This window comes from Odontomachus brunneus, unplaced genomic scaffold, assembly GCF_010583005.1.
Source record: "Odontomachus brunneus isolate Ranch 3 - 2012 unplaced genomic scaffold, Obru_v1 Obru_scaffold_064, whole genome shotgun sequence".
Taxonomy (NCBI): Eukaryota; Metazoa; Arthropoda; class Insecta; order Hymenoptera; family Formicidae; genus Odontomachus; species Odontomachus brunneus.
Genome location: NW_022639514.1, coordinates 1,033,722 through 1,050,814, shown reverse-complemented (window position 1 = coordinate 1,050,814; position 17,093 = coordinate 1,033,722). Strand labels below are relative to the sequence as shown.

Below are 17,093 nucleotides of genomic sequence, written 5' to 3'. Positions count from 1 at the left end.
GTGCATCACTGCGTTCTCTATCTTGAACATCAAAATCACCATTTTTAAATCGGTTAAACCAATCTCTGCATGTTCTTTCCGACAGAGCATGATCACCATAGGTTTCTACAAGAATTCTGTGTGCTTCAGCTGCATATTTCTTCTGAATAAAGTAGTGCAGTAAAATTTCCCGCAAAAACGGTTTATTTGACACGAAATTTGACATGTTTTACGCTATGAAAAGAAAATGTTCTTTATAGGTTAATGGAAAGACACGCACTGATTTTAAACATAGGTTATAGAATTTCAATATAGATGCGTCATCATCTTGAATTATACACACAAAATTTTTATACCGCCATCTAATGGTGAAACGGCGAGAACTTATTCACACTCCCAATATATTTTCGTAAATAATTGTATTTTCCTGACAATTGAAATATCCGTTTTTTTTTCTTATAGGTTCAAGTATAAGAATATCAAGTATAAGAATCTTTAGAATGTTAATTTCTAAAATTTTTTATTTTGAGGAAAATTACGAATCTTTATATAAATTTACATTTTTATCCTATTCCTCTTTATATTTATAATAAATAAAACATTTACATAAATATTAGTGATCATTCCTGTATAACATTCTATTCTACAAACTTAAAAAGATATTTTTTATAGATTTGTACTAGCACTTGTTTAAGGAATCTAAATAAGCGAAAACAAAAACAATTCCGTGAGAGAATTACTTACATAAAAGTTAATAATTAATTAGTACGATATAAGTACTTATTTAAATTTCTTTAAAACATTTTTTTATTTATTATTTCCGTTATAAAAAAACATAAAATATAATTGTCGACTTCTTTTTTAATTAATAATCTTGAATTATGTCACGATTATAACATTTATGACGATATGCCATACTAAGAAAGAATATCTTTCGCGTCAGGTTGACGAAAAACACATACACACGACTCTCGCGTGCGAAGAGAATTATTATATATTTAACTAACACATGTGTGTGATATATGGCAGTGTCTCTCTCTTTTGATCAATCGAATATAATATTTAGCAGGCGGTCGACGGATGGATATATATATATATATATATATATATATATATATATATATATATATATATATGTTTATGTAAATAAACATTATTTCAGTTACTGCCCGCGGCTGTGGCGACAGGATGTGCGGTCCACTTTCCGACATCCGACACAGCAGTAATCTCGAATAAATGTCCGTCGCGAGAGTTCACCCGCGGCATATAAGTCTGCTTTTCCCCTCTTTTCATTTGCTTCCTTTTCATTTCCTCTGCTCTGAGATTCCGTTACTGCAGCGTACACAAGTTCGCCGTACGAGAGCAAGAGAAAGATAAATATTCGCGGTGAGTGGAAGAAAGAAAGAAAACGCGGCAAGGTCTAGAAGCGAGGATTAAGAGAAGAAGGAAAAGGAGGAAAAGGTAGTGAAGGAGAAAGAAGAGGAGAAAGAGGAGAAGGAGGAGGAAGGAGTAGGAACGTGCGTTCAAATGAGCTTAGTACGAGGAAGGAGAGAGAAACATACCCGTTTCGCATTCTGCAGCGCGCTAGTCAGCGGCTAACTATAAGAGGAGCTAACTATAACTCGAAGTTTCTACCCGCGACTGCTATTTCGAGGTTCCCGCGCGCGTTGTCGCACCGCCAAATCCTGACCCCTATCCCGGGAAAGATCCGACCGGCGTCGCGATACCGACACGACACCGGCACCTGCGCAAAAATGCGACAACATGAACGTATATGAGTAACGACCTCCCGTAAATATAAATCGATCCGTCATGTTATATAGTGTAAATACATCGAATAAAATCGTGGATATTGCATTTCGGGAGTAAGAGCCCATTTCTTCGGTGTTAAGTTCTGGAAGTCGTGGAATTTATGAAAATTCTAAAATATCATTTACTACGTCATTTACATGAAGAGAATATTATAATTCATTTCTCATATAAATTATTTTCAATTTTACTATATTTCTAGTAACGTAGAGGAATAGAGCGCCGATAAGATCTATTTTTCTATGGAAGTAAATAGAAGAAGAAAGCAGGAAAGAAAGCAAAAACAATAAATTTCGCTAAAAACAACAATTTTATATCAATATCATATTTCAGTTCCTAAAATATAAATAACACATATGAAATAACACATATATAAATAACAAATGGAAGGATAGTTTATTACTGCAGTGTCAATGTATTCCTTAGTTCTAAGAAAATTCCATAATAAAAAAAAATATATGTAATATAAATACAGTAAAAACAAAATTCTATAGTAATTTTTACTAGAAAATTCTTTCCTATACATTGTGATGAACTATTAACTATTATACTAATATCTTAATAATAAATAAAATTTATAGCCAAATTTAAAAAGCTTTTTTAATTCCAAAATATTCGCAGATTCTAGAAAGCTCCCTTACTTCCTTCCTATCCTTCATCCTTATTATGAATTTTAACGTAGCTTATAATTTACGAATAATTCGTTTCATGCTTTCATGATGACACACGGTCGTCATCATATTTGCCTTGTGACTATTCATTCAACTTATGACTGTTTTCTTATAACACTCAATTTATAGAGTAATTCATAAAGTAAGTTAAAAAGTATAATGAAATATAATAAATATCAGTAAGTTCTACAATTTAGCGAAAAGCTTAGAGAGCAAAAATCAAAAGTCATATATTTTATATTATAATCTAAGTCATCAAGTCATGTCATTCATAAGCAAATCATAAAAAATTGACGCAAGTTGGAACGATGACGTACTATCTGTAATTTAATAATATATTGTATGTCATTAGCAAGAATAGCAACTTAATATCCATGTGTTACTTTATCTTTTAGTCAACGCTCTACTTCACTTTAATATAAACTTATGTATAATCATAGACGAGTTATTATACATAACTGTAAGTTAATGCGTATCTAATTTAGAGGGTACTATTTTTAATTACATTTCAGTTACATTCACGGCAATTGAGTACTAACAAAAGATTAATGTACGGTATTGTTCCAGTCGCGCTTACGCTGGTTTACTTTGTTGGATAAATCCTATTATTTATTTACGAGAGAATTCTTCTAGGGAGCGAATAAGATTGACCGACATTTCTTTGGCTTCAGATAAAGTTACATCGTGTGTACAATGTATTGAGTTGTGTAACACGATATTTCAGATATCTCAGTTATTTAATCTTCTGTCATTCTTCGCTTAAAGTCAAACCGCTTCTTTCTTTATATAATTATAATATTATAAAACAATATATGCAAAAAATCATAAATCTTCCAGAATAACACAAGATCATAGATCAAACGAACGTATAGATTGTTTCATAAAATAATAACGACATCAAAACACGAGCGCGTTTCAGTTTATCTAAAAAACTTAAAATTGCTTGTTATACAACCCAACGCACAGAGTTGCCCTCCCGGATAGGTATTTAAAAGAGGGCTTGTAAAGACCCTAGACAGTTTTTCCCCATTTCTGTCTAGGCGCCATTCAGGCAAACCCGAGTAGGCCCTGTACAGAGATGTAACGCTTTTGTAAGTCAGAGCCCGATTTGTAAATCTGACGAGGCTCTATTCTGGCACGTCTATGTAGGCCCTATCTGGACACGTCTAAGTAGAAAAAAGTATTCTTTTATGTATGAATATGTACTACTTTTTTTCTAATAAAAACTTCGTAAAGGTCACAGCGCTTGCTGATTTTATTTGAAAACTTTTGATTACTTGATTCCAATGCTACATCACATTTAAAAATTCTCACTGACACTGGTGGGACTCTGATCTGGACCCTGCCTGAGGCACTTCTGGATATAAATCTGTTGCCTTAGACATTACGCCACTCCTTCAATCGATATAAGTGTCTTACATTTTGTCCATATGTGTTGTGATTAACACAGTAATATAATTTTTTGATAATATAACTTAATAAAATGATATAATTTTAATAAAAATTATATTTTTTGTACTTTTATTGTTAATTTAACCCTTAGCTAATGAAGTGAGGTCTACAAAATCCCGCACTTCTATTTCGTTATTTTTAAATTTTTATAGTAAAATTTTTTTATTGTTGATTGTTATTAAATAAATAAAGTCATGAAAGACTATAAACTTTGAGTAATTATAAAGGAGTACAATTAAAAGAAGGAGAAATCTACCTTACCATATAAGATTTCATTAAATTAATTAAAATTATATATAAATATATAAATCAACGCTTATTATAAACGATTTCTGAAATATTTTAGTGAAAAAGATTTTTATAAAATGATTCACAAATATTTCTAAATTATTTCAATGTTATATATAATTTCTAAGTTATCTTTCGGAAAGCTTGCTATGTGGAATCCTATGTGGACATGCTTTATTTGGAAAACTGTATTTTTGAGAACTAAAATCATAGGTATTTTAGTTTTACTTCAAACTTATGTGAATTTTACTTTAGTCTAAGACTGTAAACTAAAATTCTGTAAGACTTTAAACTATTTCAAGAATTAAATAAACGAGACTCTAATTGAATTATATAAGTACATGTCTTGTTGTGTTGATGTCTACGGATATCCACATCTGTGCCTATTTTGGGCTTTAAAATTTACGAATTTTCCTTTAGAAATCTTTTTGCTTGGCCATATATAGGCCTAACAATGGTAGGACTTATTAAGGGCATTCCCAACAGCACCTATTTTGGGTCTGTTTAGGAAATTTTACTCAGAATTTGCTTTTGTAGGCACAACAGTGGTAGGCTTTGTTAGGGGAATTCCAACAGTGCCTATTCAGGGCTTATTTAGGAAATCCTACTCAGAATTTGTCTTTGTAGGTTCTTTGTAGACGCAACAGTGGTAGGCCTAGTTAGGAGCATTCCCAATAGTGCATATTCAGGGTCTGTTAAGGAAATTCTACTCAGAATTTGCCTTTATATACCCTTTCTAGACCCAACGATGCCAAGCCTATTTTAGAGCATGTCTATTTAGGCCCTTTTTGGACTTGGGGCATGCCCCGATAAAATTCTACTCGGGCTATTTTAACTGTATACTTAAAATATCTCAAAAACAAGTCACTGAAGAAAAAATATGTCAAACAAAATTCTTCTTCTACTTCCTCTTTATAACCTGATAGAATACATTATTGGCCAATTACACTGTCCGACAAAATTTGACTTTTTTTTCTTGCGGTGTTCGCAGCTACTATTTTTTAGTAAATTCGAGGTCGCTAAATCCAAACTCGCCAGTAAAAAAATGCCCATTACATTAGGTTTTTAAGATAAATCCAATAATATGGGTAAAAAACTATATTTCTTGCCATATTTCCCAATTTTTTATGGCCAAAAAAATTTATTCTTCAATTTCATTGACGCCATTTTAAAGCGCTATTCTTTACCTTTAAAACAAATTTTTATTTTTTGCTGTGCGATTTTTTTTCACCGAGTTATGAACGTTTTCCAAAATGTAAAATTTTACATTTTTATAACTACTAACTTTTATGTTCTTTCGTTCAAATTTATTAATTTATTCCATCACGTTGAGTCTGCCATTTTGAATTTCGTTATTTTGAGTTCAGATTCGTAAGCAGCGACCCCAAAAACCCTAAGTATAGACTTTGATCTGAATCAAATCACTTTTCTTGTTTCGATCCGCTATATTGGATCTGATATTTTGAATTTCAAAATTTTGAGTTCAAATTCGATATCAGCGAAAGAACCCGAGAACCCTAGGATACCTATTTTCAAATAAATTCATCTACTTTCCAGTTTCAATTAGGATCAATTTGGATCCGACATTATTTACATTTTGGAAAACGTTTATAAATGTGTGAAAAAAATCGCACAATAAAAAATAAAAATATGTTTTACAAGTGAAAAATTGCATTTTAAAATGGCGTTAATGAAATTGAAAAATAAAATTTTGTTTGATAATAAAAAATGGATAAATATGGCAAAAAATTCAGTTTTTTACTCATATTATTCGATTTATCTCAAAAACCTGATGTGATGGGCATTTTTTATTGGCAGATTTGGTTTCAGCGACTTCGAGTTTACTAAGAAATATTGGCTTTTGTCGTCACAGATTTTTTTGTTGGACTATGTTATCAAGTAGAGATCATAAAATTCCGGAGAGATGTAATTCCAAAAAAGAAGTTAAATCCTCAAATTGTTTTTCCTTACAAAGCTCTCCAAAATTTTGTAGGCTTCTATTCCAACAAAAGTTGTATGGTTGTTGTAAAGTAGATAAGAAGATGATATACATTTAACTTCGGAATGACCTTGGAAAGACTTTTGCTAAAATCAATTTTAATTTTTTTAATGAAATCATAGTTTTTCTAACACAAATTAATTTCTCTAATTATTCGGCATGGAAATGTGCTAAAGTAAAATTATTGAAAAATGGATACTTTCCGAGATATTTCACATTTTATTCAGACTACAATATGGAATATCGTAAATTATTCATTCACTATTTATCAGCAGAAGATATAAAATATCTTGTAAATCATTCATTTTTAGAACTTCACCTAAATATTATACTTTTGTACGTAGAATGATGAGAGAAATCGATTAGTGATATTAACCTTTATACACTGGTACATTAATGAATCTGCAAAATGTACCGGAAATTTGTTTGAAGTTCTTGTTTTTGGTTTATGATAATCGATTTCACTTATTCCAAGCTTATTTTTTCTTCTTTGAAACCGTACTTGTTTTTTAAATATATAAGGTGTCCAATTAAAATAACACTCTATATACTAAATATGACATCGATATATGAAATAGATGATTAGAATTATGCTTAGAAGGAAAGTGGATGATATCATAATTAGTTAATAATTAAAATGTATATGAGATATAAGAAATTAGAAATTACTTTGAAAACTCTCAAGATTCCATTCGTTCTTACACCTACGTTCGATATGTCGTGACTTTCAAATGATTAAAGGGAGCAAAAGCGATTAACGTCGAACGAGAAACTGGATTAACCTTGCACTCTTGTTTCACTTGAAAACGCTTTCTTGCTTTGGCAAGCCGTTGCGAAAATCGAACCGGACTGAGTGTATGTTCGGCATACCGTCAAGATCGCGTGTATCCGGTGGATTGGCGGAGTATCCTCGGATCGCGCCGCGTTAACCTTGTCGGTTTCCTGAACCTTGCAGAAAAAGTGCCCCTTTTTGCATCCTCGTTCGATCACGATTTTACGTTCAGCGCTAAATGTAGCTGTCTGATACTTCAGATAAAACAACACTGTTACTTTCATACGATCTAAATGAAGCTTAGTATCAGATGATCACATTCAATATGCGGACTACATCCTCTTATCAGTAATGCGATTTAAGTCGACGTTATATTCGAATACTTAATGTAGTTGTTAGTCGTGAAATCGTTTAGAGCTCTAAAGAAATATACTACCGTCTAGAAGTTTGGAAGCAGTCATATTTTTGTGTGAAATAAAAGATCGTTTGTAGATATTATGAAAGCAATCGGTTATAATGAATGTTTATTGACATTGACGACTATTTTAGGTCAGAACATCAATTCTTTGTGTCTATGTCTAACAAATTCTTGTTATTATCTATTTGCGGTTGAACACTTACTTTGTTTTGGTCACGATCGAATTACAGAAATATTTACCCTCAATTCCGATATCTAACCATTGTATTCTAATTAAATAGGATTTTAATAGTTGTATTCAAGCATTCATAAATGCAAGTTATAATTTCTGAACTCAGTGTGCGTTAAAGTTATCAATCGGTTGATTTAATTGAATTTTTTTATTCAATATAATGTAATTATAGGCACAGAAAGTTGGTGTTTTAACCTAAAGTAGTCGTCAATGTCAATAAACATTCATTATAACCGGTTACTTTCATAATATTTACAAACGATCTTTTATTTCACACAAAAATATGACTGCTTCCAAACTTCTGGACGGTAATGTATGTGTTACTCTTTCTAAGTAACACATTATACCATCTTTTTAAGATATGTTAATTTATATTTTGCATAAAATGTCTGATAAACATCGAATTTCATTTTCATATCGTACAAATAGGAATAAAAATGGAAATGAATATTTTTCGAAAAATTTTTTTGTAAGAACTATAACTTGTTATAAATTTTTAATTTATATTATTAACTTCCCTGGTAGAAATATATACAATTTTCATAGAAATTCAATTATTATCCAGTACTGATGCATTATTATTAGCTATAAAAATATTGCACAGAAACAGAACTTGATACAATTTCATTGAGTAGTTGAAGTAGATTATTGTACAATATGTAGACCGATTATTTCCAAGTATCAGTTATATTAATACAGTTTTATGATGCATTACAATATGAATCTATTTAGTGAATAAATTTAAAACATATTTGTTTATATTGTTGAAAAAAAAACTTGAAATTGTATGAATAAGTGAATTTAGAAAAACACAGTTTAAGAAAATGAAAATTGTAGAAAATAAAACATTTGACACTGTGATAATCTTATTAAACACTGCGATATATAGAACAACTAAGATTAGAGATAAAAGTAAGCAAAAGACAAATGGAGTAAATTTTAATGATACAGAAAATTTTTCCTTTCGATGAGAACATATCAGACTATTCTGATGATAATGATAACTCAGACTCAGAACCTGATAAAAATAGTACAAATACAAAAATAGATAACGAAGAACATGTATATTATTTAATAGTTGCGAAAGATATCATGAAAAGAGGCAAAAAACATAAAAATATATGTATATTGCGCAAAAATTCTTCGCTTCATGACTTTCATTAACACAAAAGTTTTTCAATTAAAAAGCATATACCAAACTTGAAATACTAAAGCAAATGTTCGTTTTAAACTTGATTATTAATCAATTGAATAGATTTTTGTTTATTTCTAATACTGTTTTCACTCAATTAATGGGTTCAGATTTTGTGCATCTTTCGAACGTAATAACTACAGAAAAAACATTACATCTTATTTATAATTCCAAGCAGTTTTGTTCTTCTGTTATTAGAAAGTTAACACAACTATCCAGTATAACTGTTCGAAAACTGTATTCAGTTTCTATCAGAGTTTCTGAGTCGCAACACATGCAAAAAATCTCATTTTTATTGACAAATATATGAAACAGATACATGAAATTAATCTCTTTAGATTATATAAGCTTAAATTTCTGTTCACTAAAATATTAATTGATTGATGTTACTAATATGAGATGTGTCGTTTTGAAACTGATTCTGCGGTTTCCAAGACGGAAAACAGGTCGAATGAGGACATTGGTCCCTTTTCCATCGAGGTAATAAATAACGTCTAGACGCGGTTATCGCAACAATAATATCTGCCGATTATACGATAGAAACTCTTGCTTCCGAGGTGTCCCATTCCGTACGGCAGTAGTATGTCCGTTCTGCATCGTTAATACAAACGACCCCTGGATCCTTCACACACGTTATTGCGCATGCAATACACCTGTTACTCTATACGTTGCGTAAGTCTCCTCGGTGGCGAGCCCGCGAGTCAAACTGACCGCAAGAATTCCGAATACTTTCACTCGATGCTGGCGCGCGCGGTGCAGCGCGCAGTGCAGCGCGAGACGGGCCGAGAAAGTAGCCCGATATGTGCAGCAGGATCTGATAACTGCACGAAAGAGACTAACCGGCGAAGGGAGCAGGGGCGAGGAAAGATGACGAAAATAAAATTTCCAACTTGCGCATTTAGCTCGATGTTGCATGCTCGCGTACGCAAGCCCGAAACTACACAGATGCATTCCACGTCGCTCCAGCATCATTCACGGACAGGTGTCACGCGAATGGATACGGAGGCGTTATTCTTCTAAGTCATGTTCGGAATGTGTGACGTCAATTATTCCAATTATAGTGTGTTCTATTAAAATTATTATGGCAATGTATAATTATGTACGCAATATTATTATATTACGTAATATAATAATTATTGTAATGTTTCTTTTAATATATTAATCTAATATTCTCTTTTCTCGCTATAACGACTGTATCATATGAGATAAAATACAGAATAAAAATCGCGAGCGATTAATTTTTATAAAATTTCTGTTGCGTACGTTTCATGTAAATTGAAAAATCTAGATTTGTCCTAAAATAGTGTATCGCACAAAGACTGCAATAATGCAGTAATAACGTTTCTTTAAAAGATCTATGATGTCTCTTAAACATTCATCATTATGTGTACTCGTTATCATAATTATTGTATCACTCAATGAGATATATAATATTCTATTTTGTTGCAATTTGCATATAATAGTAGATTATTATAAAGTTGATGATTATGTAAAATTGTGAGAAAAATACACGGCCATCTTAGGACAAACCGAAAAACAGGCTTGACGTAAGGTGATCGGGTTCTACAATTATGCACGCACGCGAAGGCTGTACGCTATGCAAACTAACTCGGCCACGCTGGCTAATTCGCTGATGTTATCAATTTATGATCACACGCGCACAATTCGGCAGCAGGCGTGACTTCTTTTGAGAGAGAACAAAAGCGAAAGCTGTTCGACAAGAGAGGTTTGCTGATTCATGTTGATTAGGGCTCTTTTTCCTCGTATATTCCATGTACATGAAATACATATGTAAATTTGGCAACACCAATTTAGAATCACACTGTATAATTACTTTGTACTGTACCGTATAATCACGTTCATAGTGGTTACAGTTGGACCATCTGAAGCGTAAAGTGCTAAGTTAGAATTTCTACATTAACTCTATAATGACTCTGTAATGATAAAGTATTAGGTAGCAATTCTCGTTGGTAGCATGCTGTCATATTACCGTTAGTGTACTTGTGATATTTTACAGTACTTTTTTATAATCATATATTCACATGAGCGCCAGGTTATCTCGAAATATTCGGTGATGTATCGTAATATTATCGAATATTTCGTGGAAAATTAATTAATTAATTAAATAATTAATATTCCATATACAAATAATTCCCGTTGCTTTTTATTAATACATCTGAGTCTCATATATAGAAATTCCAGCTGCTTCTGCAGCTCTTTCGAGCTCGGTTTAATCGGCGGAGCTATGAAGTCTGCATATTTAACCTATCATCTTCCATATCTGTGGAACCTTGAGAAATATTTCTGCGGACGCGTATCTATTTAAAATTGCAAAGCACAATGACCTCGCGCGATAGGATCTGTCGAAAGAGCATAAAGCGACCAAAATGTAACGCACAAAAGCCTGTAAAGAAGGTCAACCGAACTCAAAGGTCAGGAGAAGTCACTGATGCGATTTGGTTTATGGCGCGAGCTTGTACCTCTTCCCTCTCTCTCTTTCTCTCTTTTGTATTATTATATTTTCGACAATGATTTACGATAGGAACGAACGTGCATTTATGTTTCTCTCTAATTCTTTTTTTTTCCCGACAGCCCACCGTGCCCGACGTCGCAGCGATGCGCCCAGATGTGTCGGTAGAATGTCATCGACTGTATTATCTCAGCATATCGAACTGACGATCGTTTTCCCGTTTTTTCTTTGTGCACGTAACACGTGAAAAAAGAATCAACACATATCTATTGCTTACTAAATCATACCACCGTCGCCGGAGCTATCATAAATCGATATGTAAGCCACGTGACTCATTCGATTTATGTTAATTGCTTATGAAAACCGGATGCTGTGAAAAGTAAAAATAACTGATTACTGTTTAAAAAGAAAATTCACCATTTTACTTCATTCTTGATCTATATCTTTCAAATGTTTCTTCTACTTTCGAAATTGGAGAAACAAATGTGTCGTTTACATACTACTTTGCAATACTACAAGCTAGTTGTAAAATCGAGTACGGCGTAACTGGTAACATAAAACTATACGATTAGAAATCCGCAATAAAGCGTATAAAGTTATAAATCGTTTACAGGAAAATAATCGTTGTCCGTAAAAATCTATAATGCATCTCACACGTAACAGAAACCATCTATCGGCGCGCTTACTTTCCTGAGTTCAACGCACTCAGCTTTGCCAATCCCAATGGATCCATGCTGAATTACTGTATACGGAAGCTAGAAGAATGGATAAATATGCAGAAATCGTTACACAACTGGGCGCTGTTACGCGAAAGTGAATTAAGCTGCTAAGTAGTAATTTTAAGTAAATTAAGTTTAAAATGCGGAGTTTCACATTGTTAATCCAATTATACGTGTATAGCTTATACGTTATTTCTTATCTACTTAACGTAGGAATCCACTTTTACAGACATAATCATCTTTATATAACTTGAAATTGCACGAAAATCTATTTTTTCATATGTCTGATCATATATAAATCGAAAATTCATCGCGCGCGCGTTCTCTCTCTCTCTCTCTCTTTCCCTCATGAATTTCAAATAAAATTGCATTTGGATCTTTAACGATTCAACATCAAAATATCTCAAAAAAATTTTATAAACACTTTTATTCGCACTGACATCGGCGTATTGATTCGTAATTGCCCATTCACGAGTAATATATCGTAATTAAAAACTACAGAACGCGTCGAGCAGGTTTACGAGGTCCATCGCGACTTAGCGAGGAAGAACACATCGGAACGTATGTATGAGAGCGAAGTGCCTCTGACAGATGGCCACCAGAGATTTCCACGAGGAAATCAACGTTTACAAAAACAGCATGACTATGGCACGTAGCTTGGAGGAAGTACGCATAGTTCTTAGGCAGCGACGCTAATCGTTGATTCTTGCAACTTGAAACGACTCGTCGCGATTTAAACGTGGTTGTTCGCTTTATTTCCGCGAATTAAAAATTATATGTACTTTTTATACGTTAGAGTATGTTAACCTGTTATTACGTTTAAGTTTATTTCATTAATTTTACTTTTTAAATATATATAAACTAAGCGTAAATGTTGTTCTTATGATATTTTCGGATTTTATAGCTTTTTCAATGTTTCTTTTTAAACCAGCTTTTTTGTGCAACAATTAAATAAATATATACCATTAGCATGATTGAATAATTTAATATATTTTTTTTAATTAAGCTGAAAGTTGCAGAAAGAAAAATTGAATTAAATATAAAGTTAACATTGAGATTACTTATCAAAATTAAAAGTTAATTATGCAAAACAATATATATGTTTCTTACATAACTATCCAGACAGCACAATCTTTCAAAGATGTTTCAAAGACATCCTAAGGACTTTCTAAATGTTCGCAAAAGTTCCCAGGATATTCCAAAGACATCCTGAGAACTTCTAAATGTTTGTATAAATCCCCAAGATATCCCACGAAGATCTTGTGCTGTGTGGATAACTTTTTAATTACAAGTTAAGTTTATGTGAAATAATGAAAAGATAGTCTTTTAGTTATAATTTTTAGTTATAAAAAAATATGCCGATTATTTTGTACTCATAATTTTAAGGGAAGTATATTGGTAGTTAAAAAGACGAAAAAATTCTGTGGACTTTTTCTAATTTCTTTTTGTTCTATTCTATAAACAGCCCATAATGATTTTAATATTGATGAATTATTTTCACTTATATATAAAAAAAGTTAATACGTTAAAGTTAACGCATTTTTAAATAACTAATTTAAGTTACAACTGCTGACTTATTTAATAAAATGTGTAAGTAACTAAATTAAGTTAAAAATTATTAATTTTCTCACTTAACTTTTAACTTATTAATTAATTATAATTTAATCTTGGTAATAGCTCTAAAAAATCAACAAAGAGTTTGCAGATTTTAGCACCACCTTATAAATTATTAATGTTTAGTCACAAATGGATTTTAAAGAATGTCCATATATGTAATATACAGAACATCATAGATATTAAACCATTTTTTATATGTAAAACCACATATGTGTCCAAAAATAAAATTCTAACCTGAAATATTAACATGCTTAAATTATTTTGTCACTGACAATGAAATGATTTATTGGAATCATACAAAACTAATTGACCAAAAGACATCCTATTATATCATATTATTATAATTTTGATGCCGGGAGTTCTGGTGATACTCGCTTCGAACAAGGAACACTTTGTCAAACAATCTTATACAAACGTACATTCCAATTTGTCGTACCTTTATCCGGCTCTCTCTTTCTCTCTCTCCCCCTCCCTCTCCTTTTCTCCCCTCTTTCCTCCTTCTTTTTTATGCAATCCGCATCCGCACTTCTAATAACGTTTTTATTTATAAAAATTATCTTAGCTTTGTCGTGCAATATCGTTGTGATAACCATTAATAATGCTTATTATTGCACTAAAAGTAGTATAAATGAAATATGCTACAGGGTACATAAGCCTGGTAAACATCGATAAATTAAAATTACGTATTCTAGAATGTAGTACGTCGCACGACGTTCACGTGGCCATGGATGCGGGGCGTATGAAATAGCGTTATGATAAGTAAAAGCGAATCGACCGCTTTCACGTGCTTTGCAGTTTATATACGGGCATTATAGTTCGGTGAAACGAACATGTCGCTATCGATCTTTCTATAATTCTAGCTTCATTTCTAGTTTAACACAAGACGTGTGATTTATTAAGCACGTGTTCTACCTATTCGCAACGAATATCTAACGCATCATAATATGGTATTGTAAGAAAGCTTAACAAAAATTTAACAACTGTATAAAAAATCACACGGGAACTAAAGTTCCCTCCTTCCAATTAATTGTTTTTACGCTTTATGCTTTTTATGAACATTAGCGTACGTTATACGAGCACTTATAAGCATTTTCAACATTTGCATACTTTTTATATAATCTTTCTGCGCTTACTACATTATTCATGTTTGATTATAACTGTATAAATTAATTTCATTCCTCCACCGATATACGGCTTGAATTGCTTTCGTAATTGGATTTTCAACCTTTTTATCATTATACAACACATGAAACTTTTTTATAAAATAGATTAAATATACTATAACAAATTGTTAAAATACAGGATTTAGCATCATATTATTTACAAAATTAATATAAAATATTTCTTATTTTTCTGTTAAGTTATTAATATTAATTTAAATTAGAGTCATCCGGAATTTCAAAAATCTTTATTAATTATTTTATTTAAAAAAGTTATATATATATACTTTAAAAATTTTTTAATAAAATTTTAATTTTTTTTAACTTGTAAAGTCTAATATAAATTTTATTTAAAAATTTGTTTAAATATATAAATAATTTAAAAAGTTATTTAATTTAACAACATTATTTCGTAAATAAAAAATATACTTATCATAAAAAAGTCTATTTATATGAAAAATTAAATTATTTCGAGACGGTTAATAATTTTATTATCAAATGTCAACTTTACTCTCAATTTTATAGTAAACTTCCTGCATCAATTTTGCGCCTACTAGCTTTTCCTGATTGAATCGATACTATCTTATCATATATTTATTGCTTAGAGTATATACAAGATTAACTTGACTAAAATGTCTTTATTGTTTATTTGTATGCTTTCTGTAGAAGTAAATTCGACGTAAAAATACATGTGGAAAATTCCTTAATGCACATTAGTGTTAATATTATTTATTTTCATAAGTTATTAGAGTAATTATTAAAGCACAACAGGATAAATTTAATTCTATCTTTGTGTTACCAAAAAAGTAATCATTTGGAGTGATTTGATATACAAAGAACATGTTAATTGAATGCGGTGATACAAAAGGTTCTCGTTAAGCCAATCTGCTACGTAGGCAATAAATTTATGTAAATAAAACACAGTTTCCAATTAGGAAAAACTGACGACAATTATTGAAAATCCATCCTCTTCCCATTGCTAACCATTGCTTACCTTATCAGGTATGAAGTCAATGGCAACAAACCGACGTCTTCCGGTTGTTACATAAAATTCCTATGGTGCACCGTGGAGAAACACCCCCGCAACCGCAGTTCCGTCGGTCGGTTCCTCTCGGCAAAGCACAGGTGTCATCGCACTGTCACGATTTACGATCGCCTCATTAAGAATGATTCCGCAGTGTTTCTCTATCCCTCTTTCTTTTTTGTTTTTTTCTCGCTTCTTTTTCTCTCTCTCCCTCCTTGCCTATCCCTTTTTCTTTCTCCCGTACGTAACGTACCGGTAATCGCGACTAGTGAAACAATCGAGAATTTCGGGGAGTGGATGGAACGTGAGCCTCGATCGATGTCCGTGCGCAGACTGCCCGCAGCACATCGCCGTCGTCGGTTGCCTCGCGTTCGTCATACTACAGTCCCTCGTTGCCTCTTTCTCCAGCGCGTGTTTCCGCTCTTTCGTTCTTGCTTCTACCGCATACCCTCGCCTTCCAACTCACTCGTGCCTTTCGAATTTTCGTTCCGGATGACATTTAAACATTATGTATAAACATTTATAATAACATTCCACAAAAGAATATTAAAATGTTACATAAATATTTTTCTTCACAATTCTTGAATTCATTTGATGTTAATTTTTTCTTAATGAAAAAATTGAGACATTTATAATATATGAACAATTAAAAAAAAAGGTTTTTCGCGTACGCACATATATGCACGCAACTAAATTTGTAATATGCTTGAGATAGAAAATATATTCATATCTCTTAATTAATAAATTTTTCTCTCAATATCATAAAATTTTAATTTAAAATTTAATTATGGGAAAAAGGATGATTTATTAACACACACACACACACATACACACACACACACACACACACACAAATATATACATATATATATATATATGAAATAATATAAATTGTGTAAAAATCAAAATTTGTGTTTTGTTCACATTAGGAAAAACATATCAGAAAGAAAGTAAGAACTTGAAAGTAAGATCGCTACATGATCACTATAAAAGTGCGGAATCACTATTGGACAAATTCACTTTAATATGTTCAAATCATTTGATATCACTCATTTGTTGCTAGGACCATTAGATTTCAATAATGTGTTTATATTTACTTTATAATCATACAGAATAAACATTTTTTTTTATTTATATGAGTCTTACTGCAAACTTCAGCGTAGCGTATAACTTATAAAGAATTCGTCCCATATTTTCACACACGGTGACTATTAATGAATCCATATTAGAAACCAATGATAATTACTGATGATATATTTAATAATATATTTACTATAGTCGGTGACTTAAT

At 31.6% G+C, this 17,093-nt stretch overlaps 1 protein-coding gene across 1 annotated transcript in view; it reads right to left on the bottom strand.

The window, feature by feature from the left end:
- The window catches only part of LOC116846434, a 50,933-nt gene extending 34,810 nt beyond the window's left edge, over positions 1–16,123 (bottom strand). The window contains exon 1 of the mRNA XM_032820235.1: positions 15,773–16,123. The gene's annotated coding sequence lies outside the window, so the exon portion shown is untranslated. The remainder of the gene's footprint in view (positions 1–15,772) is intronic.
- Between the last annotated feature and the right edge of the window lie 970 nt (positions 16,124–17,093).